The sequence below is a fragment of the Pelophylax lessonae genome, assembly GCF_965119305.1.
Source record: "Pelophylax lessonae genome assembly, chromosome: 8".
NCBI classification, from domain to species: Eukaryota; Metazoa; Chordata; class Amphibia; order Anura; family Ranidae; genus Pelophylax; species Pelophylax lessonae.
In genome coordinates this window covers 184,991,785-185,016,447 of record NC_138775.1, presented here as the reverse complement: position 1 = coordinate 185,016,447, position 24,663 = coordinate 184,991,785, and positions in this window count along the sequence as shown.

The following is a 24,663-nucleotide window of genomic DNA, read 5'->3' as shown; positions in this document are numbered from 1 at the left end:
ACATCAGCTGTAATGTTGTGGACCTATTATTCAGAAGGAGTTCAGAAGACAGGAACATATGTGTGTCATTGGACAGCATCTTTTTTTTTCTTTTGGTTGGGCTTGGGTGACAGGGATCTACATCACTGGATGAAATGATTGGTGGGGGGTGTACATTGTTTTACATCAATTTACACCATTCTATCCCCCATTAACATCTATAGCAGACCCTCATCTAGGATAAGAGCCTTGAATAAATGTAGGGAATCCCTGGCTTCTTTGTGTAAAAACAGAAGGAAGCAGCTGCGAGATGTCATTTTGCTGGTAATTTTAAACACACTTTTTTCTTTGTAAATGTAAATTTTGCTGCATACATTGCTTAAATGTGCCCTATCATAGGTATGGTTAGAGCATCTCCCAGGCATGTTATTTCATAGAATTTAGCATTTTGTAATTTCAGTGTGTCCTTATTGAGTTTTTTTCAAAGGCAAAAAAGAACATGCAAATGGACATACAGGTAGAAAAGGTAAATGTACAAATATTGTCCACATGATCAGATAATAATATAATTTAAAGTCAATTATCAGTTTTGTGCATATAATTGAAATGACTTATAGCAAAAGCAATATCTCAGTACAAAAGAAAGCATTCAAAAACAACAGCAAAGGGGAAAAATAAAATAATGATAGATCAATGTGCCAGCATATCACAAGCATCGGTGATCTGCTTGCCTACAGTATATAACGTATAAAGAAACGCAAATTTCACAACGGCTGCATTCATTCATAGATTGTATGATTAACCAGATACCAGGTAGCCCATGGCTGGTATAATTGCAGAGACATGGGAATAGGTCCCATTATTTGAAGTCAGCATAGTTTCATACATTTAATGTATATGCATCGTTCTAATAATTTCAGATAAATCAGGTGGATGGTCAGATTTCCAATGCTATACTATAGATAGTCTAACCGACTCTAGCTGCTAGAAAAACATTCCTGCCAGATTCCTACCTTTTGTTATTCTTAAGAAATAGCTGTTTGTCTGTGTCCCTGTGCTGGGCGAATCTGTATAGGAGTGGTTTAATACTTATCATTTAACTGCTGCACCTACAGGGCTCTAATAAGGAAATAGGCAGGGTCTGCATCCCTCTAAATCTGATTTCCCTTTGAGTGTATCTCACCAAAAAATACATTTTTGTTGCAGAGGATGCTCAAAATTTGATTTGTATCTTAGTGTAGACTTCTGGAAAAATCATTAAGCCAATCACACAAATAGAAAATTACATTTCTGGGGGGTGTTCTGTACACCAACATAACACCTCCAGGTAGCCATATTGCATTGCATTTTACAGAAAATTGCAGCACTGCAGATTGAAAAGGAAAGGTAATTTTTAATACCCACACTTTTGGAAGTCCTTTATTTAAAAAAAGTCCCACAATATAGATCTATTTGCAATCATGGTATGCCAATTCTTTTCAATCACAAAAAAAACACACATTCCAAAAAAACCCGCCGCCCTACCAACAATCCGACCCTGTTGCTCACTATCTGTGAGTGATAGTTCTCCAGCTGATAGCATTAAACAAAGAGAAAATGTATACCCAATGACATTGTTACCAAATATGTTCATATGGTGTCACTGAACAAATTGTTCATGGCCATATTTTGCCAATGACATCATCTGGGATACCCCACCCCTTTGTTCCTTTGTTTACATTCACATATCGGCTAGTGAGCTTTCATATGTGAAAAGGAGTCATTGTTATTGGATGTGATGGCAGGTCAGTGTGGTTTGTTTTTTTAGGCAGAACAGTGGTCATTGTTAATTTTGATTGAGAGAGATCTGCATCACCGGATGGTGTAATTGACAATTGGACATTTTTTTAAGGTTATGTTTAAAAAAAGGTCCTGTCAAAGTGTGTGGTGTCTTTTGTACTAATTACTTTTGTATAGCCAGTATGGGCTTCGAAAATGGTCTGATAAGGGTTTTGGGATGACTCTGTGCTTTCTTAAAATCAGTCTGACATGAGTTTAGAAGTCTAGAGGGAGACCCCACAACACTAAACAATGTTTATTGTACTATTGTCATTAACAAATAAGAGGTATAACTGATTTATTTTTGACTGTAATATCTTTAAACCCTAAAAAAGAATGGAATTCAGTCCAATTCATAATTCAGGTTTCCAGCCAAATACCATGGCCTATGGGAAGCTTGTTTAACATTGACTCAATGTTCACATTGAATGAAAGCTATGGACAAAAGAGAAGTAGATTTTTGCAGGGTGGAGGATTAGACCGTATCATTTGCAGGTAACTTGTTATACAATGGGATATTTGTTGATTAATAACTTTGTGCCATAACAAAATAATTATTTCCTCACCTCATCTATTTTGTCTTTTTCTTCTTTGCAGTACATTACTGTAAATTCAATTCAATAAAGTAATGTGAAATGCAGTCGTGTCTCTATGCACCTCTAATAGGTTATTTTATTGTAACATTCTGTTTACAGGGCATACAATGTTAAACCATGGCTATAATGGTTTTAGACAAGTCCTTGAGGAATAAATCACCAACAACTGCACTTACTGGTCTACTCTACAAATAGAAATTAAAATTTTTTGCTGCCAATGGTTTCATTGGTCTTCTGGGCAGTAGGGACTGTGCTAATTGTGAAAAATGAAACTGCATTAGGAAGTAAAAAGGATTCCAAGAATGACAAGCTTTATATTACTTCTTCTATACCTAAGTAAAAATTAAATTGGTTTGCTATTTTAGGAAAGCAATATAAAGTGAACTGCCAGTATAGGACTGTAATTTATCCGTAATATGTTAAAACAAGGATTTTACTTTATATTTCATTTTAAAAGTTAGAGAATTGCAAAGTGTCAAAGTGCTTATTTCTATATCTTTAAAAATCTTCAACAGTTACTTTAGCATCAACTCAAAGTATTATAGAGATACAGAAAGTTTATATTTATTTGGCTGCTGGGGCTGTAAGTTTGCAGGTGCAAAAAGAGATATTGGTTTTAGGTTTAAGATTCTGCTTCTTCGGGTCAAGCATGGTTTCAAGGCAAACCCAAATAAGTTACAGTTTGTGGATATGGTAAGCTAATGCAAGTGTTCACCCAATCACCACCCCTGCAATCAACTGTAGGGCTTATAGTCAATGGTCTCCTAAATTAGGTATAAACCCTTACTGAATGTCCTTTGGTTGCAAAAATGCTGTGTATCGCATGCATTTGGGGGTAGCAGAGGAAAATATTTTTAGCAATGAATACTGTTGAGTGTCATGAAGCTTCTTTACAGTCTCTAAGCATGCACTTACAGTTATAAGGTTGCAAGTGGAAAGGCTGTAAAGAGGCTGCAAGACACACATGTGCTAGGACAAATAACAGTATGTGACAGAGTGATTTACAGATAGGAGATTTTGGGAGACAGGGTAGAGCATTCCGGTATAAAGCCAACTCCTCCTCTCCCATCCCTATGGCAGCACAGCAGTGGTAGGTGGGGTGGTGACAGTCTATGACAGTCTCTGTGTCTTTCTGAGGCAGCGAGCTGAAAAGGAAAGAGGGAGACTTAGCTCCTTAGCAGCAGCTACACAGCACTGCTACCAGCTGGTTCTTGTCGTTCTCTGCTCCAAAACCAAGCTCTCCTGAGGTTTCTAGGTTTTCAGCTGTGCTGCCATAGGGATGGGAGAGGAGGAGTTGGCTTTAGTGAGCTACCCAAGGAGGCCCCCCCTGAATAGAACAGAGGTTTAAACTGCACTTGTAGCCCTAACCATGAAAATGGGGGGGGGACTTTATGAGGCGAGTTGCCAGCTGATGGGAGTGGAATCACGGAGGTGGTGGATTTTACGGTGACCCTATATTCAGCACGGAACTCTACTACCCGATCACCAATCACTTTATTAATCACAGTGGATTGAATGTGGACTTTTAGTTGCACTTTTTTGATTTTGTGCACAATTCTATCAATCCTTGCTTTTTTACTGTCACTTTCACATATATATATATATTTTTATGAATTATTTTGATCCATTTATTCATTTATATATTCACCTATTCATTTACGAGTGTATTGCTAGTTGAGATATTTTCTTCATTTTTTGATATTTGGTTTAATTTTAAAGCTGCAGCACATTTATATGTTTTTCACATGTATATTGAGTTTATTGTATTCACCTTTAGCACGAGAGCTTTTTCTAATATATTGATCTAATATTGGTTGAGAAAATTCTGCTGCAGGCAGTGTCCTCTTCCACCATCCACGACATCTCATGGGCTAACCACGCACCTGTCCCCATTACAATGATGGAGGAGCACACTCCAGATCCAGCACATGTGTGGAGTGCCAACGCTCGATTGTTCCAAATGCCCACCCATAAGGCCACTATTGTTAAACATTTGAACAAATACTTTTCTCTGAATGCTTCATTTGTATCTAACCCCTTCACCCTATGGTGTGCTCATAAGGCGTTTGTTAGAGGAATATATTACAAACCTGTTCAGGGATAAAAAGGCAGAGAACACAGAAGATCAAATAGGAAAAAGTCCCCCTTGGTATAATAGTATTATGCACTCATAAAAAGGTAAGTTGTCAACTGATTATATAAAAAATCCATACACATTTTATTGAACAAATTGTTAGGAAGAAGCAACAGTTGTGGCTGGTGTCCATTCAAGTCAACATAGTGCAAGGAACAAAAGTGTATACAGTTCTATATATTCCCTGGACTGCCATGATGGAATCACCATAGCAGAAGCAAGGAAAACACCTGAAGCGTTTCAGAAGTTCATTCTTTTCTCAGGGGTGTATATTTTTACAGAATGGATCACTTCTATAATGAGACTAAGAAGGAATATACGAGTCACATAAAAATCGCATACACCATTACTATTTTTCCTTAGTATAGGGTCACACTTACATGTTGACAAAAGTTAGAACTTGCATACTATAGTCACGAGATTATTAAAAACAGTCAGTAACATCTTCATCACATTAAACCGGGGGGAAAGATGACGTTTCAATGTAAATGGCACCCAAGTGAGGTCCAGTGAGACCTGGCTGTTAGCACTTTAGGAGAGAGGAAAGCATAGAAAACAAAACCACAATCTAATGAAAAAAGAAAGGGATTGGGGGAGTAAATAGAATTTATAGGTAAACCACAAATTGGTGCATGTGAAATACACAATATATATCTGTGCCATATAGGTGCATGATTTATTGTCATGGGCTTTATCATGTCAACTATATTTCCGTCTATATATATATATATACAATAGCATAAAATCACATCAATTTATATATCTATTAAGAATCAGCCTAAAATAACAACGGTCAAAATGGATCTATCCCTGGGCTATACTATAAGCCAAAGAAATCAAAAAAGAATACTAAGATGATAGGCACAGAGTTACAATCCACCAAAAGATACATGCAGAGATTTACCAATAAGAGATTGAAATAGACAAGCTATTATTGAGGTTTACTGAGTCTGAAGGAGGTTAAGAATGCAATCCACTCAGTGGGGGGACGTCACACGTCTTCTCTCCTGGATCCAGAGGATGGATAAGGAGGCACTGCATGTGCCTCCACTTTATACAGCTGACCGGGGGGAGATCACCCGCAGGAGGGATGTACTTCGGCCCTCCCGATGCAGGCGTGCATTTCAAGGTGGTCCCCAGGCATGTGACATGTGGCGCAAACCCGCCCACTGCAGCGGGGCAGCATCACACATCAGACGCCCTCCAACACCCATGGAGGCAGGAGAAATGGCCAGAAGACCAAACCCACAAGTTGCCAAGCAACGCCAAGCGGGAAAGGAAAGTTGCCGAGCTAGTACTACCCTGTCATTGTTAAAGGTAGACCTAGGGTTTCTTGTTCTTTGTACATTCTTTGATTTTCACACCTGTAAGACTAAAAGCCTTATGGCTTCCTTACTTTTGTACTTTTTTGTACTGTTTTGTACTTTGCTTTGTAATCTGCAAACATACTCTAATTAAAAATAATTTTAAAAAATTGGGTCATTTTGTAGGTGCTCTCACTGTCCTGGTGTTCCAGTGTTTTCAAAAATGTAATAGGTTGTCAGGAAATTAGAAGCAAAACTAATGCCCCTCGAACACCTGAATGCGTTCCTTGGATTTTGGGCCTTCTGCATGTAGGCTGCTAAAATGTCTCACATTTATGGAATCCCTATAATCAGGCGGCATAGCAGAATGTGTTTAGAGTATAATTGTAAGTATGCCAATGCTGGGTGTGAGAAGAAACTTATTAAAATGACAACTTTGTGGAAAAAATGTATTTAATTTCTTAATTTTGACAAAAAATTATAACTTTAAAAAACTCACCATTAGTGTTGAGCGAACACGGACTGTATTATTCGTGTTCGTACCGAATAATTGGATTTTTTGTACCCGAACACGGACACGGACACTTTACTGTATGTTCGGGTAAAAATCCGTGTTCGGTCGTTTTATTTCCGGGTTTTGCATGCTTTGGCGCTCTTTTCATGGCGGGCTTTCAACAGCCAATCAACAATCGTTTAACTGGTGTGCCTTAAGCCATCCCAGCCATGCCTGCAAATGTCTCAGTAGCTGTGATTGGCCGTCTGAAGCATGTGACCAAGTCTTTATAAGTTCGAGGCAGCCGCAGCGGCGTCATTATGCTGCTTAGATTCAGGGACAGAGCACACATCAACGTGCTGGCTGCTGATTAGGGAAAGATAGGCAGGAAAAAACCATTTGTGTCCGGATAGAATTGAGGGACAGGTCGGAGTGTTTAGGCAGGGCGAGTTGTAGGCATTTTAGGGATAGAGTCTGCTGAATTATATAGGGTCAGTGTCTTCTACAAACTACAATCGATATTGCTGTGTGGGGGGTGGGGTCTGCACTCAATCCTGATCTACGATCTCTTCTCAATCCTGTTAGGGACAGAGTCTGCTGAATTTTAGGGAAACTGTGTTCTACAAACTACAATCGATATTGCTGTGTGGTGTGGGATTGGAGATAGGCAGGTGTCAGTGATCCACATCCATTTTTCTGTGTGTGAGCTGCAGTGAACACAATCTTTTTGGGCTGCAGTGAACACAATCTTTTTGGGCTGCAGTGAACACAATCTTTTTGGGCTGCAGTGAACACAATCTTTTTGGGCTGCAGTGAACACAATCTTTTTGGGCTGCAGTGAACACAATCTTTTTGGGGTGCAGTGAACAAAATCTTTTTGGGGTGCAGTGAACACAATCCTTTTTGGTGTGCAGTGAACACAATCTTTGTGGGGTGCAGTGAACAAAATCCTTTGTGGGGTGCAGTGAACACAATCTTTTTGGGGTGCAGTGAACAAAATCCTTTTTGGGGTGCAGTGAACAACATCCTTTTTGGGGTGCAGTGAACACAATCTTTTTGGGGTGCAGTGAACAAAATCCTTTGTGGGGTGCAGTGAACACAATCTTTTTGGGGTGCAGTGAACACAATCTTTTTGGGGTGGAGTGAACAACATCCTTTTTGGGGTGCAGTGAACAAAATCCTTTTTGGGGTGCAGTGAACAAAATCATTTTTGGGGTGCAGTGAACACAATCTTTTTGGGGTGCAGTGAACACAATCTTTGTGGGGTGCAGTGAACACAATCTTTTTGGGGTGGAGTGAACAACATCCTTTTTGGGGTGCAGTGAACAACATCCTTTTTGGGGTGCAGTGAACACAATCTTTTTGGGGTGCAGTGAACACAATCTTTGTGGGGTACAGTGAACAGAATCTTTGTGGGGTGCAGTGAACACAATCTTTGGGGGGTACAGTGAACACAATCTTTGTGAGGTGCAGTGAACACAATCTTTGTGGGGTGCAGTGAACACAATCATTGTGGGGTGCAGTGAACTCAATCTTTGTGGGGTACAGTGAACACAATCTCATACTGAAGGTTTGAGGGTGCTGCCTGTTCCATACTCCCCCTACTCCTCATCTAGCCTTTTAGGGGTACAAACAATAGTAATTGGGGCCTAGTGTGGTTGTGTACGTGTGATATACATACACTTTTTTGGGATCATATTTTCTATTCCGCTATTTAATCAAAAACCTTTGGGGATCAGTTAAATTGGGGGATAGTCTGTGTTGGTACGTGTGAGAGAGATCCACCTTTCCAAGTTGTTGGGGTTCATCTCATACTTCTGAAGGTTTGAGGGTGCTGCCTGTTCCATACTCCCCCTACTCCTAGCCTTTTAGGGGTACAAACAATAGTAATTGGGGCCTAGTGTGGTTGTGTACGTGTGATATACATACACTTTTTTGGGATCATATTTTCTATTCCGCTATTTAATCAAAAACCTTTGGGGATCAGTTAAATTGGGGGATAGTCTGTGTTGGTACGTGTGAGAGAGATCCACCTTTCCAAGTTGTTGAGGTTCATCTCATACTTCTGAAGGTTTGAGGGTGCTGCCTGTTCCATACTCCCCCTACTCCTAGCCTTTTAGGGGTACAAACAATAGTAATTGGGGCCTAGTGTGGTTGTGTACGTGTGATATACATACACTTTTTTGGGATCATATTTTCTATTCCGCTATTTAATCAAAAACCTCTGGGGATCAGTTAAATTGGGGGATAGTCTGTGTTGGTACGTGTGAGAGAGATCCACCTTTCCAAGTTGTTGGGGTTCATCTCATACTTCTGAAGGTTTGAGGGTGCTGCCTGTTCCATACTCCCCCTACTCCTAGCCTTTTAGGGGTACAAACAATAGTAATTGGGGCCTAGTGTGGTTGTGTACGTGTGATATACATACACTTTTTTGGGATCATATTTTCTATTCCGCTATTTAATCAAAAACCTTTGGGGATCAGTTAAATTGGGGGATAGTCTGTGTTGGTACGTGTGAGAGAGATCCACCTTTCCAAGTTGTTGGGGTTCATCTCATACTTCTGAAGGTTTGAGGGTGCTGCCTGTTCCATACTCCCCCTACTCCTAGCCTTTTAGGGGTACAAACAATAGTAATTGGGGCCTAGTGTGGTTGTGTACGTGTGATATACATACACTTTTTTTGGATCATATTTTCTATTCCGCTATTTAATCAAAAACCTTTGGGGATCAGTTAAATTGGGGGATAGTCTGTGTTGGTACGTGTGAGAGAGATCCACCTTTCCAAGTTGTTGGGGTTCATCTCATACTTCTGAAGGTTTGAGGGTGCTGCCTGTTCCATACTCCCCCTACTCCTAGCCTTTTAGGGGTACAAACAATAGTAATTGGGGCCTAGTGTGGTTGTGTACGTGTGATATACATACACTTTTTTGGGATCATATTTTCTATTCCGCTATTTAATCAAAAACCTTTGGGGATCAGTTAAATTGGGGGATAGTCTGTGTTGGTACGTGTGAGAGAGATCCACCTTTCCAAGTTGTTGGGGTTCATCTCATACTTCTGAAGGTTTGAGGGTGCTGCCTGTTCCATACCCCCCCTACTCCTCATCTAGCCTTTTAGGGGTACAAACAATAGTAATTGGGGCCTAGTGTGGTTGTGTACGTGTGATATACATACACTTTTTTTGGATCATATTTTCTATTCCGCTATTTAATCAAAAACCTTTGGGGATCAGTTAAATTGGGGGATAGTCTGTGTCGGTACGTGTGAGAGAGATCCACCTTTCCAAGTTGTTGGGGTTCATCTCATACTTCTGAAGGTTTGAGGGTGCTGCCTGTTCCATACCCCCCCTACTCCTCATCTAGCCTTTTAGGGGTACAAACAATAGTAATTGGGGCCTAGTGTGGTTGTGTACGTGCGAGATACATACACTTTTTTTGATCATATTTCCTACTCCGCTATTCAATAAAAACCTTTGAGGATCAATTGAATTGCGGGATAGTCTGTGTCGGTACGTGTGAGAGAGATCCACCTTTCCAAGTTGTTGGGGTTCATCTCATACTTCTGAAGGTTTGAGGGTGCTGCCTGTTCCATACTCCCCCTACTCCTCATCTAGCCTTTTAGGGGTACAAACAATAGTAATTGGGGCCCAGTGTGGTTGTGTACGTGTGATATACATACACTTTTTTGGGATCATATTTTCTATTCCGCTATTTAATCAAAAACCTTTGGGGATCAGTTAAATTGGGGGATAGTCTGTGTCGGTACGTGTGAGAGAGATCCACCTTTCCAAGTTGTTGGGGTTCATCTCATACTTCTGAAGGTTTGAGGGTGCTGCCTGTTCCATACCCCCCCTACTCCTCATCTAGCCTTTTAGGGGTACAAACAATAGTAATTGGGGCCTAGTGTGGTTGTGTACGTGCGAGATACATACACTTTTTTTGATCATATTTCCTATTCCGCTATTCAATAAAAACCTTTGAGGATCAATTGAATTGCGGGATAGTCTGTGTCGGTACGTGTGAGAGAGATCCACCTTTCCAAGTTGTTGGGGTTCATCTCATACTTCTGAAGGTTTGAGGGTGCTGCCTGTTCCATACTCCCCCTACTCCTCATCTAGCCTTTTAGGGGTACAAACAATAGTAATTGGGGCCCAGTGTGGTTGTGTACGTGTGATATACATACACTTTTTTTGGATCATATTTTCTATTCCGCTATTTAATTTAACTGGGCCTCCATGCGAGACCTGTGTGCCTTGTTGCGCTGTTTTGAGTACTCCACCAACATGGCCAGTGGCAATGACGCCGTTCTCAGCTTAACTATCCCACTTCCATGCCTCCTTGAAAAAACAATTCGGGCGATGATGGAAGAGGATGTGGCACAGGATGAGGAGGAGGAGGAGGATGAAGAGGTAACATTTCCAAGGCTTTCAGGGCAGTCATTCGCAAGGGGCTCCGAGGGTGGGTTCCTGCACACGCAAACGCCAGGGACGCAATTGTCCAGCAGGGGCACAGTTCTGGAGGATGAGGAGGATGAGGAGGAGGAGGAGCTGGAGGAGGAGATGGAACCATGTTCACAGCAGGGTGGCACCCAGGCCAGCTCATGGCCATCACTGGTGCGTGGCTGGGGGGATACAGAGGACACGGACGATACACCTCCCACAGAGGACAGCCCTTCGTTGCCTCTGGGCAGCCTGGCACACATGAGCGATTACATGCTGCAGTGTCTCCACAACGACCGCCGAGTTGCCCACATTCTAACTTGTGCTGATTACTGGGTGGCCACGCTGCTGGATCCCCGTTACAAGGACAACGTACCGTCCTTAATTCACTCACTGGAGCGCGATCGCAAGATGCGCGAGTACAAGCGCACGCTGGTAGACGCCATGCTGCTGGCATTCCCATCTGACAGCGGGGCCACAGTGGAAGCACAAGGCAGAGGAGGAGGAGGAGGAGGTCGCCAACGCAACCAGGGCACCGCCAGCACCTCAGAAGGCAGGGTTAGCATGGCCGAAATGTGGAAAAGCTTTGTCAGCACGCCACAACAAACAGCAGCACCAGCAGCTCAGATGGAACGTCTTAGCAGGAGGCAGCATTTTACCAACATGGTGGAGCAGTATGTGTGCACACGCCTACATGTAGTGAATGACGGGTCTGCCCCCTTCAACTTCTGGGTCTCCAAATTGGGCACATGGCTTGAGCTTGCCCTTTACGCCTTGGAGGTGCTGGCGTGCCCTGCAGCCAGTGTATTATCTGAACGGGTATTTAGCACGGCTGGGGGCGTTATAACAGACAAGCGCAGCCGCCTGTCCAGAGACAATGTGGACAAGCTCACGTTCATTAAAATGAACCAGGCATGGATCCCACGGGACTTTTCCGTACCTTATGCAGAATAGCAATGGATACCGACCTTACCCACCCATTGTTCCATTTTTGCTCTTTCTCACTCTTTTGGGGTGTACCCTCATTTAAAATTTTTGAAAAGAAGCAGTGTTGGCTACCTCGTCCTCCTCCTCAGGGCCAGATTAATGTAGGGGCTATTGGAGCTGCAGCTCCAGGCCCCTACCTTTTATATAGGCCCCGGGTTGGCCATATTCACTGTTACCGCTCTTCTGTCACTTGTAAACACAGAAGTCTGGCTTCTATGCTCGCTTCCCCAGGCAGCACCCTCAGAACCTCCCCACACAGCGTGAAGGCCGGACAAGGAGGGACAGTTGGCGATGCATGGATGTGTTTATGGGCTTCAGAGACAGCATCCCATGTTGAATTAGGCATGCATGGCTGCACCCTTCCTCCTCTGGGTGCATGGCAAGGCACGGCCCTTAAGGCCCTTCAAAATCCTCAGCACCAAGCCCATGATGCTGTTAATCCGGCCCTGGTCCTCCTCCACCGCCGCTTCCACCTACACCGCCCATAGGTGTGCGCAGCCTATTGCATTAAGGTGTGCACCCCAAAGTTGAAATACACATGCATGTGTTTGCCAGCAGGGAGAGTAATGTATCGGGGCCATGTACCTGTAGGCAAGGAGAAATAGAGCAGAGCAGGTCCCAGGGAGATCTTTCCCATCTCCTCACTGGCAATGCTATGTGCCCTAGGTGATTAGGGTGTGCCCAGGCACACCCAGCACACCCTGTGCGCACGCCTATGTCACCGCTAGGCTTGTGACGGTATCAGATTTTCATGCTGCGATTAATTGATTAAGGTTTTGCCACGGTATACGGTATTATCACGGTATTCTATTATTAAATTTAAATTATTAAATTTCCACCTCACTTCAATTTCATTGCTGAATTTAGGGGCTTTGGTTCACTTATGCACATTATTATATAGTCAGTCAGTACAGACTCTGTGAACCAGGCCTAAAATAGGTCATCAAGCAGTGTCTGGCCTAACTGGTGATAACTGGTTCTGGCGCTCGGCTCCGATCCGATGGCCTGGTCATTAAGAGGGCAAATCCTTGTGGTCAAGAAGTGGTTAAACCTGAAGGAGGTGTTGTTTATAAATTACTTTACTATTGCTTTAGGCCTGGTTCACATGTATGCGGGTTGGTGGTTCACATTTGCACAGGCATAGCAGCCCATTGATTTGAATGGGCTGCTATGCCCTCATTTTCCGCAGAAAAAAGGTGCATGCAGCATTTTTTTAAAATTCAGTGGCCTTGAAATCCATCCTGCTTTTGCACCATGCGACTAACCTGCAGTTCCTGCTCTGGCAAGCTTTCTGCATTTTTTGTATACGTGGGCACGGCATTTAAAAATAAACAGTTTGCGTGTGCAGCAACGGCAGGTAAGTCGCATGGTGCAAAAGAAGGATGGATTTCATGGCCACTGCATTTTTTTAAATTCTGCATGCACCTTTTTTCAGCTGAAAACGCAGGCATAGCAGCTCAAGCCCATTCACATCAATGGGCTGCTATGCCTGTGCAAATGTGGTCCCCCAACCCGCATACATGTGAACCAGGCCTAAAGCAATAGTAAAGTCATTAATTGGTTAAACCTGCAGGAGGACCGGTGTTTTTATCTATTAATGACTTTACTATTGCTTTAGGCCTGGTTCACATGTATGCGGGTTGGGGGCCCACATTTGCACAGGCATAGCAGCCCATTGATGTGAATGGGCTTGAGCTGCTATGCCTGCGTTTTCAGCTGAAAAAAGGTGCATGCAGAATTTAAAAAAATGCAGTGGCCATGAAATCCATCCTTCTTTTGCACCATGCGACTTACCTGCCGTTGCTGCACACGCAAACTGTTTATTTTTAAATGCCGTGCCCACGTATACAAAAAATGCAGAAAGCTTGCCAGAGCAGGAACTGCAGGTTAGTCGCATGGTGCAAAAGCAGGATGGATTTCAAGGCCACTGAATTTAAAAAAAATGCTGCATGCACCTTTTTTCTGCGGAAAATGAGGGCATAGCAGCCCGTTCAAATCAATGGGCTGCTATGCCTGTGCAAATGTGGGCCGCCAACCCGCATACATGTGAACCGCCAACCCGCATACATGTGAACCACCAACCCGCATACATGTGAACCAGGCCTAAAGCAATAGTAAAGTCATTAATAGATAAAAACACCGGTCCTCCTGCAGGTTTAACCACTTCTGGATCGCAAGGATTTGCCCCTTTAAAGACCAGGCCATCGGATCAGAGCGCCAGGACCAGTCATCACCAGGTAGGCCAGACACTGCTTGATGGCTATATAATAATGTAATGTGGGCTGCTAGGCGTGTGTGTGTGTGTATATATATATTTATTAGAGCTGCACGATTCTGGCCAAAATGAGAATCACGATTTTTTAGCTTGGAATAAAGATCACGATTCTCTCACGATTCTCTGTGTAACAAAAAAAAAAAAAAATTGGGATAACTTTACTGTTACGTTTTTTTTTTTTTTTTTATTCATTAAAGTCTAATCATTGCGTTTGAAAGACTGCTGCGCAAATACAGTGTGACATAAAATATTACAACAATCGCCATTTTATTCTGTAGGGTCTCTGCTAAAAAAATATATAAAATGTTTGGGGGTTCTAAGTACTTTTCTAGCAAAAAAAAAACTGATTTTAACTTGCAAACAGCAAGTGTCAGAAAAAGATCCAGTCTTTAAGAGGTTAAACTTCCTTTCTCCCTGGCAGAGGGAAGGAAAAGATACAAATGTAATCATTTTTGTTTATAGTTAGGAGACTTAATGCTGAAAGGTGTTAGCTGAGTGAGTGAATGAGTCATCCAGCTCACTGAAATGTATCAATTCACAAGTCAGGCAGACTTGACAGAGAAACTCGGTATTTTAAAAATGCCACAATAACAATACCGTGGCTATGCAATACCGCGATATATCGAATTACCGAAAACCGGCATATGTCTAGTCACCGCCACATCCACCACCACCTCAACCTCCCTCCTACTCCATATGGGCCTCGTCCTTCAGAGATGAAGAAGAACATTGTTTTATTTTTCTGTTTTTTTTTGTTGTTTTAAGTTATTTCCCTATCCACATTTGTTTGCAGAGCACTTGCCATGCTCTTAATTACGTTTTGCTGCCATTTGCAGCACTCTAGCCCTTTCCTTTGGTGTTTTAGAGCCATTTTAGTGCCTTAAAGTTCGGGTCCCCATTGACTTCAATGGGGTTCGGTGTCCGGGAAAAGTTCGGTAAAAGTCCGGGACACGGACCCGGACTTTTTTTTAAAGTTCGGCCGAACCCGTCGAACACGGACATCTAGGTGTTCGCTCAACCCTACTCACCATGCCTCTTTTTAAACAACTTGGACTGGCCACTTTGCAAAATGGGCTTTTTGGGAGGGGTTTGTACTGTCCAACAATTTTAGAGCCTCAAGAAATCAGATAAGCAGTCAGTACATCAGGACTGATATATTTTCAAATATACAGTATATACCATAGTTTGTAGGCTCTATATCTTTCACACAGACTAAATATACACTGATCTGGGTTATTTTTTACCAAAGAAATGTATCAGAATACATTGTGACCTAAATTTATGAAGAACGATTATTTATTTACAAAGTTTAAAAACAAAACTAAGAAAAACATTTTCAAAATAAAACTGTGATGATTAGATACCACCAAAGAGAAGCTCTATCTGTTTCAAAAATGATTTTTAAAAAAATAATTTGGGTACAGTGTTGCATGTATGAGTAATTTTTGAACTGAAACTGAAAGCTGAAAATTGGCGTACTGTATCCACTACATGATCTTTAATTTTCCGTACCAGCTTTTTCATTATTCAGTCTTCTGGACCATTGTTTGGCTTTTGGCACTTCCAAAGGTTGTTTTTCTGTCCTTTCTATCTTCTTTCAGAGGCTGCTGGCTTTTCACCTCTTGACTGAGAAGACCTAATTGGGTTCTCTTTGTGCTTTAGAAATTTCTTTTTTTTTTAAGATTGGAGGTCACATGTGTTCCATGACTCAGCTTAACACAAACACATGGGGATGGAAGTAAAAAAGGGGGGAGGCAATATATATTGTAGACTTTATTGTCATAGGAATAAAATCACTCATAAGATAATAAACATGCTCATCATGAGGTACTTAACCCTGAGAGGTCCGCCACCTAGCAGGCTCCGCTATTTGTGGTCCACGTTGCTGGAAGGAGTTGAATGGGTCTATGAAGTTTCAGGATGACCAGTGTGGAAATCACAGGCCAAAAAGACATCACCAGAAGGGATGCAAGTCAGGGCTGGAACTGAGAATTGCGGCCTGCTGGCTAGGAAAGGGGGGAAGAAGAGGATGGGCCTCCCATCCTGAACCAAACCAGGCCAAATGTCCCCAACATGGAGGGTGCCTTGGCAAAGCACCTTCTCCTGATGTTTCCCAATGGTCCCAATGGAGGTCTGAGGGTGGGGGCTTACGAGAATTTGGAAGCCCCATTCAATAATAAGGGAGCTCACAGGTACCACAGATCCCCCACGTAAATGAGTAGGGATAAAATGTATTCCTACTCATTCACAAAAGAACAAAATGTCACCTAGAAATAAAGACACCCAAACTTTTGACAAGTCCTTCATTAAAAAAATAAAAATCCCCAAAAAGTCCCTTGTTGTAAATCGATTGTCAATCATGCCAGCTGCCAAAAAAAACTTGATGAACCATTGCATAGCCGAATGACAGCTCCCTAAATTGTTATCTGCTATATAAACCAAAGGACAGGGATAGTGATAATGTCATAGCTCAGATTTGGCCATGCCATATTAGGCAATGATGTAAGGCTCCATTTCCCACCCATTTGTTTACATGTCCTTGGATTCCCAGCAATGTAAGTGGATAGGCCAAGTAATGTCAGTGGTTGGCAAGGACGCAGGGGATGCAAGCAGCTGCTGTTTCCCTAACAACCATTGAAAGCCAGAATAGTGGGGACCTCATTGCCCAAATATGGCCATGTGGGCATATTTAGGCAATGATGTAACTGGCTTCCCACTCATTTGTGGGGATTCCAGGCTATGTAAGTGAATTGGCCGGATGATGTCAGTGGTTAGTAAGGATGCAGCTGCTGCTTGCTTGGCAACCATTGACAGTTGGAATCTATCACATTCATCCACACCAAATGCTCTAAACATGTGTACTTTCTATGTGGTTAGGGTTCTGGGGTTAATTTTCTACATGAGTAAAGAAATCAAACATCGTAGTTAGGATGTTCATTAAATTTAATGAATGAAGTTAAAATGAAATATCTAGTCATGTGCAGGGGAGTTTAAAAAAAGTATCAGGTTCTGGTGCCCATGTAGAAGCACAGCGGCTCCGGAGGGGATAGATACAAAACTGGCCTTATCCTTCACAGGTTGGGCAGTCTGACTAATCATCTGCCTACCTCACACCCTCGGGACAGTGTGGATGGACTGATACCTTATTCACAGCGGCCCAGGCTCTGATTCAGGCACTGTCCACGCTCAGCCGACATCAGAGACACTGACATCCAAGATGGCCGATGGCACGGATCTCCCTGCTGCTGGCCCCTCAGCCCTGCACATCACCTTGGCTACTGTGCTGTTGGAGGAGGAATATGGTAAGATAGCCCAGGCTGTAGCTGCCCTGCTATCACCCACCATTACCACAGGGGTTGACAGAGCTGTCATAGCAGGCATCAATCAGCTTCGCATTGAGCTCAGAGACCATGCTAGCAGGCTCTCACAGGCTGAACACTGCATCTCAGAGCTGGAGGAAGAACCCCAGAGCTCACAAGCAGTAACCCACCAAGCCTCCCAGACCCAGCAGTACATTTTAGACAAATTGGACGACTTAGAAAATAGTTTCCACAGAAATAACCTGTGCATCATTGGCCTCCCTGAAATCTACAATTCTAGATCTCTGATGTGTTCCAGTCGCCTTCCTGAAGCCCTGGGGATTGCGACGATATGCACAGTAGAAAGAGCCCATCATATGGGGGCATCCCCTCAATGAACGGTGTACCCCATGCCCTATCATTGTCCGTTATCTGAATTACTCAGACAGAGTAGTTATTTTAAAATCCTTCCGGAATGCCCACACGCTCCAACTAGAACAAATGTTGTTTGCTGACAACAGGAGGTATCCTGCAATCGCAAGGCCTTCCAGCCAATCTGCTCTGCTTTGCATATTAAAGGCGCAAAATTTACTCTGGCATACCCTGCTAACCTGAGGTTCACCAACCATTCAGGGGAGACAAAATCTTTCTCAGACCCTGGGAATGCAGCCTCCTACCTCCAAGCCTATCTACGTATCACACAGGAAACCTCCCCAATAGAGGCTAGCTCTCCCCCCAATGGCCCCAGGGATCAACGCAGCCCACGCAAGGATCCACCGAAGAGAATCCATGTTCATCTCTTGCAACCTTCGCGGAAGCTCTCCAGCTTGTAGATGTCTGGAGACTGTCCCACCCAGAAGGCAGGGAATACACTTTTTACTCCCCTCTACATCATACTTTTACTAGGATTGACTACCTACTCTACAACTCCACACTTCTCCCTCTCACTTCTGAAACCTACATCCCCGAAATTGCGATCTCAGACCTCAGCCCGTATCTTTCTGTCTTCACAATTTTACCCCATTCGCTACTGCAAAGACATGGCATTTGCCCTCCTACCTTGCCCGTAATCAGGATCTCTCCAGGGTACTACATGAGACCTGGGCAGAATACGTAGCTACAAACTCGATCCATAACAACGATCACAATCTTTTATGGGAGACAAGTAAAGCTGTATTATGCGGATTATCGCTTTTGCAGTCACTCATAAAAAGAATGTCCTTAAAAAGTATCCCGAAGCAAGTGATCGCCTACTTTAGGCTCAATTATGATTAATGCATGCCAATTCCCCCACAAAGAGAAATCTCTGGAATAAAGCCAAACACAATTTCGACCTGTGGGCTGACACGCAGAAACGAATCCACAAATCCCACCTTGAACTGACATACTAAAAATTTGGCAACAAGCCTGAAAAATACTAGCCAAGCTGTACAAGGGCGTCTATCCCCTCCACACACACATCCACCCTAATGATGCCCAAGGCACCCACATTTCATCTGCTAAAGATGTTGTCACAATCTTAGAATTCCTTTATGCCTCACTATATGGTGAAGAACCAATAGACATGGCCACTGCTCAGGCCTTCCTAGACCAAGTCTCCCTCCCTCAGATAGACACCCCTCTCCTGTGCCAGTTAAACACCAGGATCACAGAAAAGGAGGTATCCAAAGCTATATCCTTTCTAGCCAATGGAAAAGCCCCAGGCCCAGATGGCTATAGCCTGGAATTTAATAAAATGACGGTGGACATAACGGTGCCCTCGCTGTGCCTTCATCACAAATTAATTTTGGCGGGAACAACAACTTAAAATTATGCACAGAACATACATCCCCCACCTGTCTAGTAGGTCAACACAGGATAAACACCTTTGCCCCTATGTGTCCAAGCCAAACCCACTCTGCTTCACAGGTAGAGGTGTACCGAACTGTTCGCCGGCGGACAGTTCCCGGCGAACTTAGCATGTTCGCATTCGCCGATGTGGGCGAACATATGCGATGTTCGGTCTGCCCCCTATAATACATCATTGAGGCAAACTTTGACCCTGAACTTCACAGTCAGCAGGCACATTTCCAGCCAATCAGCATACCTCCCTCCCACACCCTCCCACCTCCTATAAATAAGCAAGGGCAGCATCCATCTTAGATCATTCTGAAGCAGTGTGTGTTAGTGAGAGCAGGGAGAGCTGCTGCTGCTGCTGCTGCTGTTAAGCTAGGGACAGTTGTTAGTCAGTGTTCCTAGTCTTGCTAGTCAGTGTTCTTGGTCCACTACTGCTGTAAGGACAGCATCCTGACAGCACCCCCAAAAAGCCCTTCTAAGGGCTGGTATTTGTGTAATTTTTTATATATATATATATATATATATATATATATGTATGTATATATATATATCTAGTGTCCCCAAAAGCCCTAAGGGCTGGTAATTGAGTTTTTTCTTTTTATATATATATATATATCTATTGTACACTGCAGTTGCCTGCCCGCTGTGTGTGAGAGGCCACAGACCCACCACAGACTGTACTGTGTGCACACCACACTCATTTCGGGTGGCACAGGCACAGTACCTTGCATTTTAAAAAATATATTTTTTTCTCTGTCATAATTGCAGTGAGTGCTGTGTCAGGTCCACAGAGTGCACTGTACCCACTGCAGTGCACTGCCCACCACTGATATATATACGGTGGCACAGCATCTTGTTGCAAATTGAAAAAAAAAATATATTTTTTATTATTGCAGTTGCCTGGGCTGCCAGTGACTGTCAGGCCCACAGAGTGTACTGTGCCCACTGTAGTGCCACTGCGTGCCCACCCACCACTGATATATATACGGTGGCACAGCAGCTTGCAAAGTAAAAATATATATATTTTTTTATAATTGCAGTTGCCTGGGTGCCAGTGACTGTCAGGTCCACAGAGTGTACTGTGCCCACTGCAGTGCCACTGCCCACCCACCACTGATATATACGGTGGCAGGCATGACTTTTTTTGGATTAGTGTCTGGGGGGGGGGGGGTCTAAAAAGCGTACCTGTCAAGTTTCAGCTCTGTAGCATGTCCAGAACCAGAAAAAAGATCATATAGGTGTAAAAGGGGTTCCCACCATCCCTGCTCTACTGAAAAATGATATTTTTTTCTGGTTCTGGACATGCTACAGAGCTGAAACTTCACAGGTACACTTTTTAGACCCCCCTAGACACTAAATCACACAAAAAAAGTTCTTAAAAATGGTCATTTTTGATAGAGAGCCAATTATTGGAAAAATTAAAAAAAAAAATAAAAAAAAAAAATTCTTTGTATTTATTGTCTGGGGGGTCTAAAAAGCGTACCTGTGAAGTTTCAGCTCTGTAGCATGTCCAGAACCAGAAAAAAAGATCATATAGGTGTAAAAGGGGTTCCCACCATCCCTGCTCTACTGAAAAATGATCTTTTTTTTCTAACCCTAAGTATCTCACTGTAACCCTAACCCTAGCCCCTAACACTAAACCTAACCCTAACCCTCTAACCATAACCCTAACCCTCTAACCTTAACCCTAACCCTCTAAGCCTAGCCATAAAAATAACCCTAAACCTAACCCTAACCCTAGCACTAACCCTAACCCTAGCCCTAACCCTAGCCCTAAGCCTAACCCTAGCCCTAACCCTAATTCGTAATTTTTTCTGGTTCCGGACATGCTACAGAGCTGAAACTTCACAGGTACACTTTTTAGACCCCCAGATGCTAAATCCAAAGAAATTTTTTATTTTTATTTTTTTAAATTTTTCCAATCATTGGCTCTCTATCAAAAAGGACAATTTTTAATAACTTTTTTGTGTGATTTAGTGTCTGGGGGGGTCTAAAAAGTGTACCTGTCAAGTTTCAGCTCTGTAGCATGTCCAGAACCAGAAAAAAAATAGAATTAGGGTTAGGGCTAGGGTTAGGGTTAGGGTTAGGGTCAGGGCTAAGGTTAGGGTTATTTTTAGTGCTTAGGGTTAGAGGGTTAGAGTTAGAGGGGTAGGGGTAGGGCTACTAACTCTAACCCTAAGTATCTCACTTTAACCCTAACCCTAGCCCCTAACACTAAACCTAACCCTAACCCTCTAACCATAACCCTAACCCTCTAACCTTAACCCTAACCCTCTAAGCCTAGCCATAAAAATAACCCTAACCCTAGCCCTAACCCTAACCCTAACCCTAGCCCTAACCCTAACCCTAGCCCTAAGCCTAACCCTAGCCCTAACCCTAATTCGTAATTTTTTCTGGTTCCGGACATGCTACAGAGCTGAAACTTCACAGGTACACTTTTTAGACCCCCCAGATGCTAAATACAAAGAATTTTTTTATTTTTATTTTTTTTAATTTTTCCAATAATTGGCTCTCTATCAAAAGATTAAAATTTTTAAGAACTTTTTTTGTGTGATTCAGTGTCTGGGGGTCTAAAAAGTGTACCTGTGAAGTTTCAGCTCTGTAGCATGTCCAGAACCAGAAAAAAATTAGAATTAGGGTTAGGGCTAGGGTTAGGGTTAGGGCTAGGGTTAGGGTTATTTTTAGTGCTTAGGGTTAGACGGTTAGGGTTAGAGGCGTAGGGGTAGGTTTACTAACTCTAACCCTAAGTATCTCACCATAACCCTAACCCTAGCCCCTAACACTAAACCTAACCCTAACCCTTAAAGCCCAGTTCCTGTCCCATTTTGGTCGGTTCTGGTCTGTTTGCGGTTGTTTGCGGTGCGTTAAACGGGGAGTTTGGTCTGTCACTGTGAAGCGGGCGTAACCCTTACACTACCTGATCGATACAACATCATACCTGATCGTATACACACACTGGATGTTTTAAAGCATGTTATTCCAAACAATTTAGGAATTTTAGGTGATTTATGCCCTTTATGGAATAAAACCCGACTCTGCGTCAACTACGTAATTTTCCATGGGAGTTTTGCCATGGATCCCCCTCCGGCATGCCACAGTCCAGGTGTTTGTCCCCTTGAAACAACTTTTCCATTACTATTGTGGCCAGAAAGAGTCCCTGTGGGTTTTAAAATTCGCCTGCCTATTAAAGTCTATGGCGGTTCGCAATGTTCGCCGGTTCGCGAACATTCGCAGATGTTCGCGTTCGCCGTTCGCGAACGGCAAATTTTATGTTCGCGACATCACTATTCACAGGCTGTGGGATTGTCCCCCCATCTCCAATTTCTGGGACCAAATTAAAAGTTTTGCCGATGCTGTCATGAGGAGATCCCCGTCAAAGGACTTTTTCCCCTTGCTCTTTGGATACTTGGATGCAACTCCTCCAGACCACTCCAAAACCCAATGGCTACTTACTCAGCACAACAAAGCCTGGCTTTCAACATGCTTCATGTCTGCGAGACATGCCATCCTGAAAAATTGGGGCTCCACTACCCCCTCCTGTTCTTTCGGATGTAAAATAGGAACTTATAAGCCTTCTACGAAAGGAAAAACTGGACACAGACTTGAATGAATTAACATTAATTGACTTGAATTCATCAACACCATGAATTAACAATTCATTTCCGAACTGGTCCCATTTTGTTACAAAAATCCTCCTCATAAAAGATCAGGACAGCTACCTGAACACTTCTGGATTCAGGAGGCTCTCCTAGCCTCCCCAACATTTCCGAAGATCCTTCCCTGCTGAAGACCTAAAAGTCTCTGTCAAACAAAAGCATCAGCCTTTGATGGAAAAGTCAACCCTTTATTATATAACCCTTCTCAGCCTCATTTGTTAGGCTCTCCCGCAGGTCACAGGAAATCCCTCAGGACTCCCACCTTTTCTCCTGCTTCAGTTTCATCTCTTCATCATCCACCACATGTCATCCCATCCCCCCCCCCCCCATTACCTTATACTTAGCTATTTGCTCTCTATGGTATAAATTGATATGTTATATGGTTTTGAATACCGACACCTCAGGGGAAACCTTTATCCCTTGAGATCCAAAACCACCTTGGAGAGGGATCCCGAGGGTTGCTCCCTCTCCCCCCACCACCTCAATCATCCTCATCTCCCTTAGTCCCACTAGATGTTATTTCAACTGTACACTTCTACCTTCCTATTTCCTTAGAATCACTCATGCAGATGGATATTTATTCATTTATACATTTATCTAAATATGGTACAGTGGGCATATACTGTACAATATAAAAGTTGTAGAAAATGACTTGGACACACAGTAAAATACTCTTGCATACTAGTATGTAAAGCTAATTTTTGATGATTTATCTGACATACATTCTTTGTGCAAATAAACTGTGAAATAAGATGTACCTGGGCTTGCTCATACTCTAAAATCTCTTTAACAATCTCTCTATGATTGTTTATGTTAATGAGATAATAGTATAACAATGATGGATAATGTGTTCTAACATTTGCTAATCTGTTGCAGCGCATTACAATTACAATTTCCTTCCTATCTGGTGGAGAAAAATCTAATTAACTATGCAACTGCTCCAAGTAAAATGAGAAAACTCCCTAAAATAATGTCCTTCCACTATGAGCTATTTAGTCAAGGGTGGGGTTTCTGCTAACATGATTCAAAAACTAAAACATCATTTTCCAGTGGAAGTATAAAGCTATTTATTTCCCCTTAGCTTTTAATTTCACTTATAATGTCGTTCATTGAGTTAAATGGGAATATCTGCAAAGAATTTAATTAAAAATTATTTAAATACTAGAAGTCACATTAAGTTGGACTTGTTTAGAAAAAAAATTAGACATTCCCCACTCATTTGAGTGGCTTTCTTGGTTCAAATAAGCGCTGAGAAAGTGAAAAATATCAAAATATGAAATACTTACCATAATCTTCCATTTCTGATGGACTCAATGGAAGCATATGTTTGAGGTAACTCTGCCCTCGCTCCTACCCCTTAGGACCCCACTCCCAAAATTGTTGAGTCTTTGACAGAGTCCATGTTCTGTAACTAGCATACGCATGACAATGGGAGGGGACTCATGCTGCCATAGAGTCCATTAGGAAAGGAAACTTATGGTAAGTATTTGATAGGAAATTTTTAGTTTTTCTGATAGACTCCATAGCAGCACACATTTGCGAACTAACTAGCCAAAAGAACAAGGTTTGGGATGCCGGTAAGGTTTTAGTCATAGCACCAACAGAAACTAAATGGAAAAAAAAAATAACTGCACAAATAAGCTAGCTGCAAACCACAGTGAGCCAAAACAGCTATAGTGGAAGACATGTTACTCCCTACGTACTGGTTGAGTACGTTGTCACTGGTTCTGTAGGAACCAAGCTCTTTAAGCCAGTTGGCTAACTGGAATTACCTATCCAGCGATGATTCTGGATGATATCTCCATCCAGCTGGTTTTGCTAGAGAGAGTGACAAAGAAATGTCCTAAT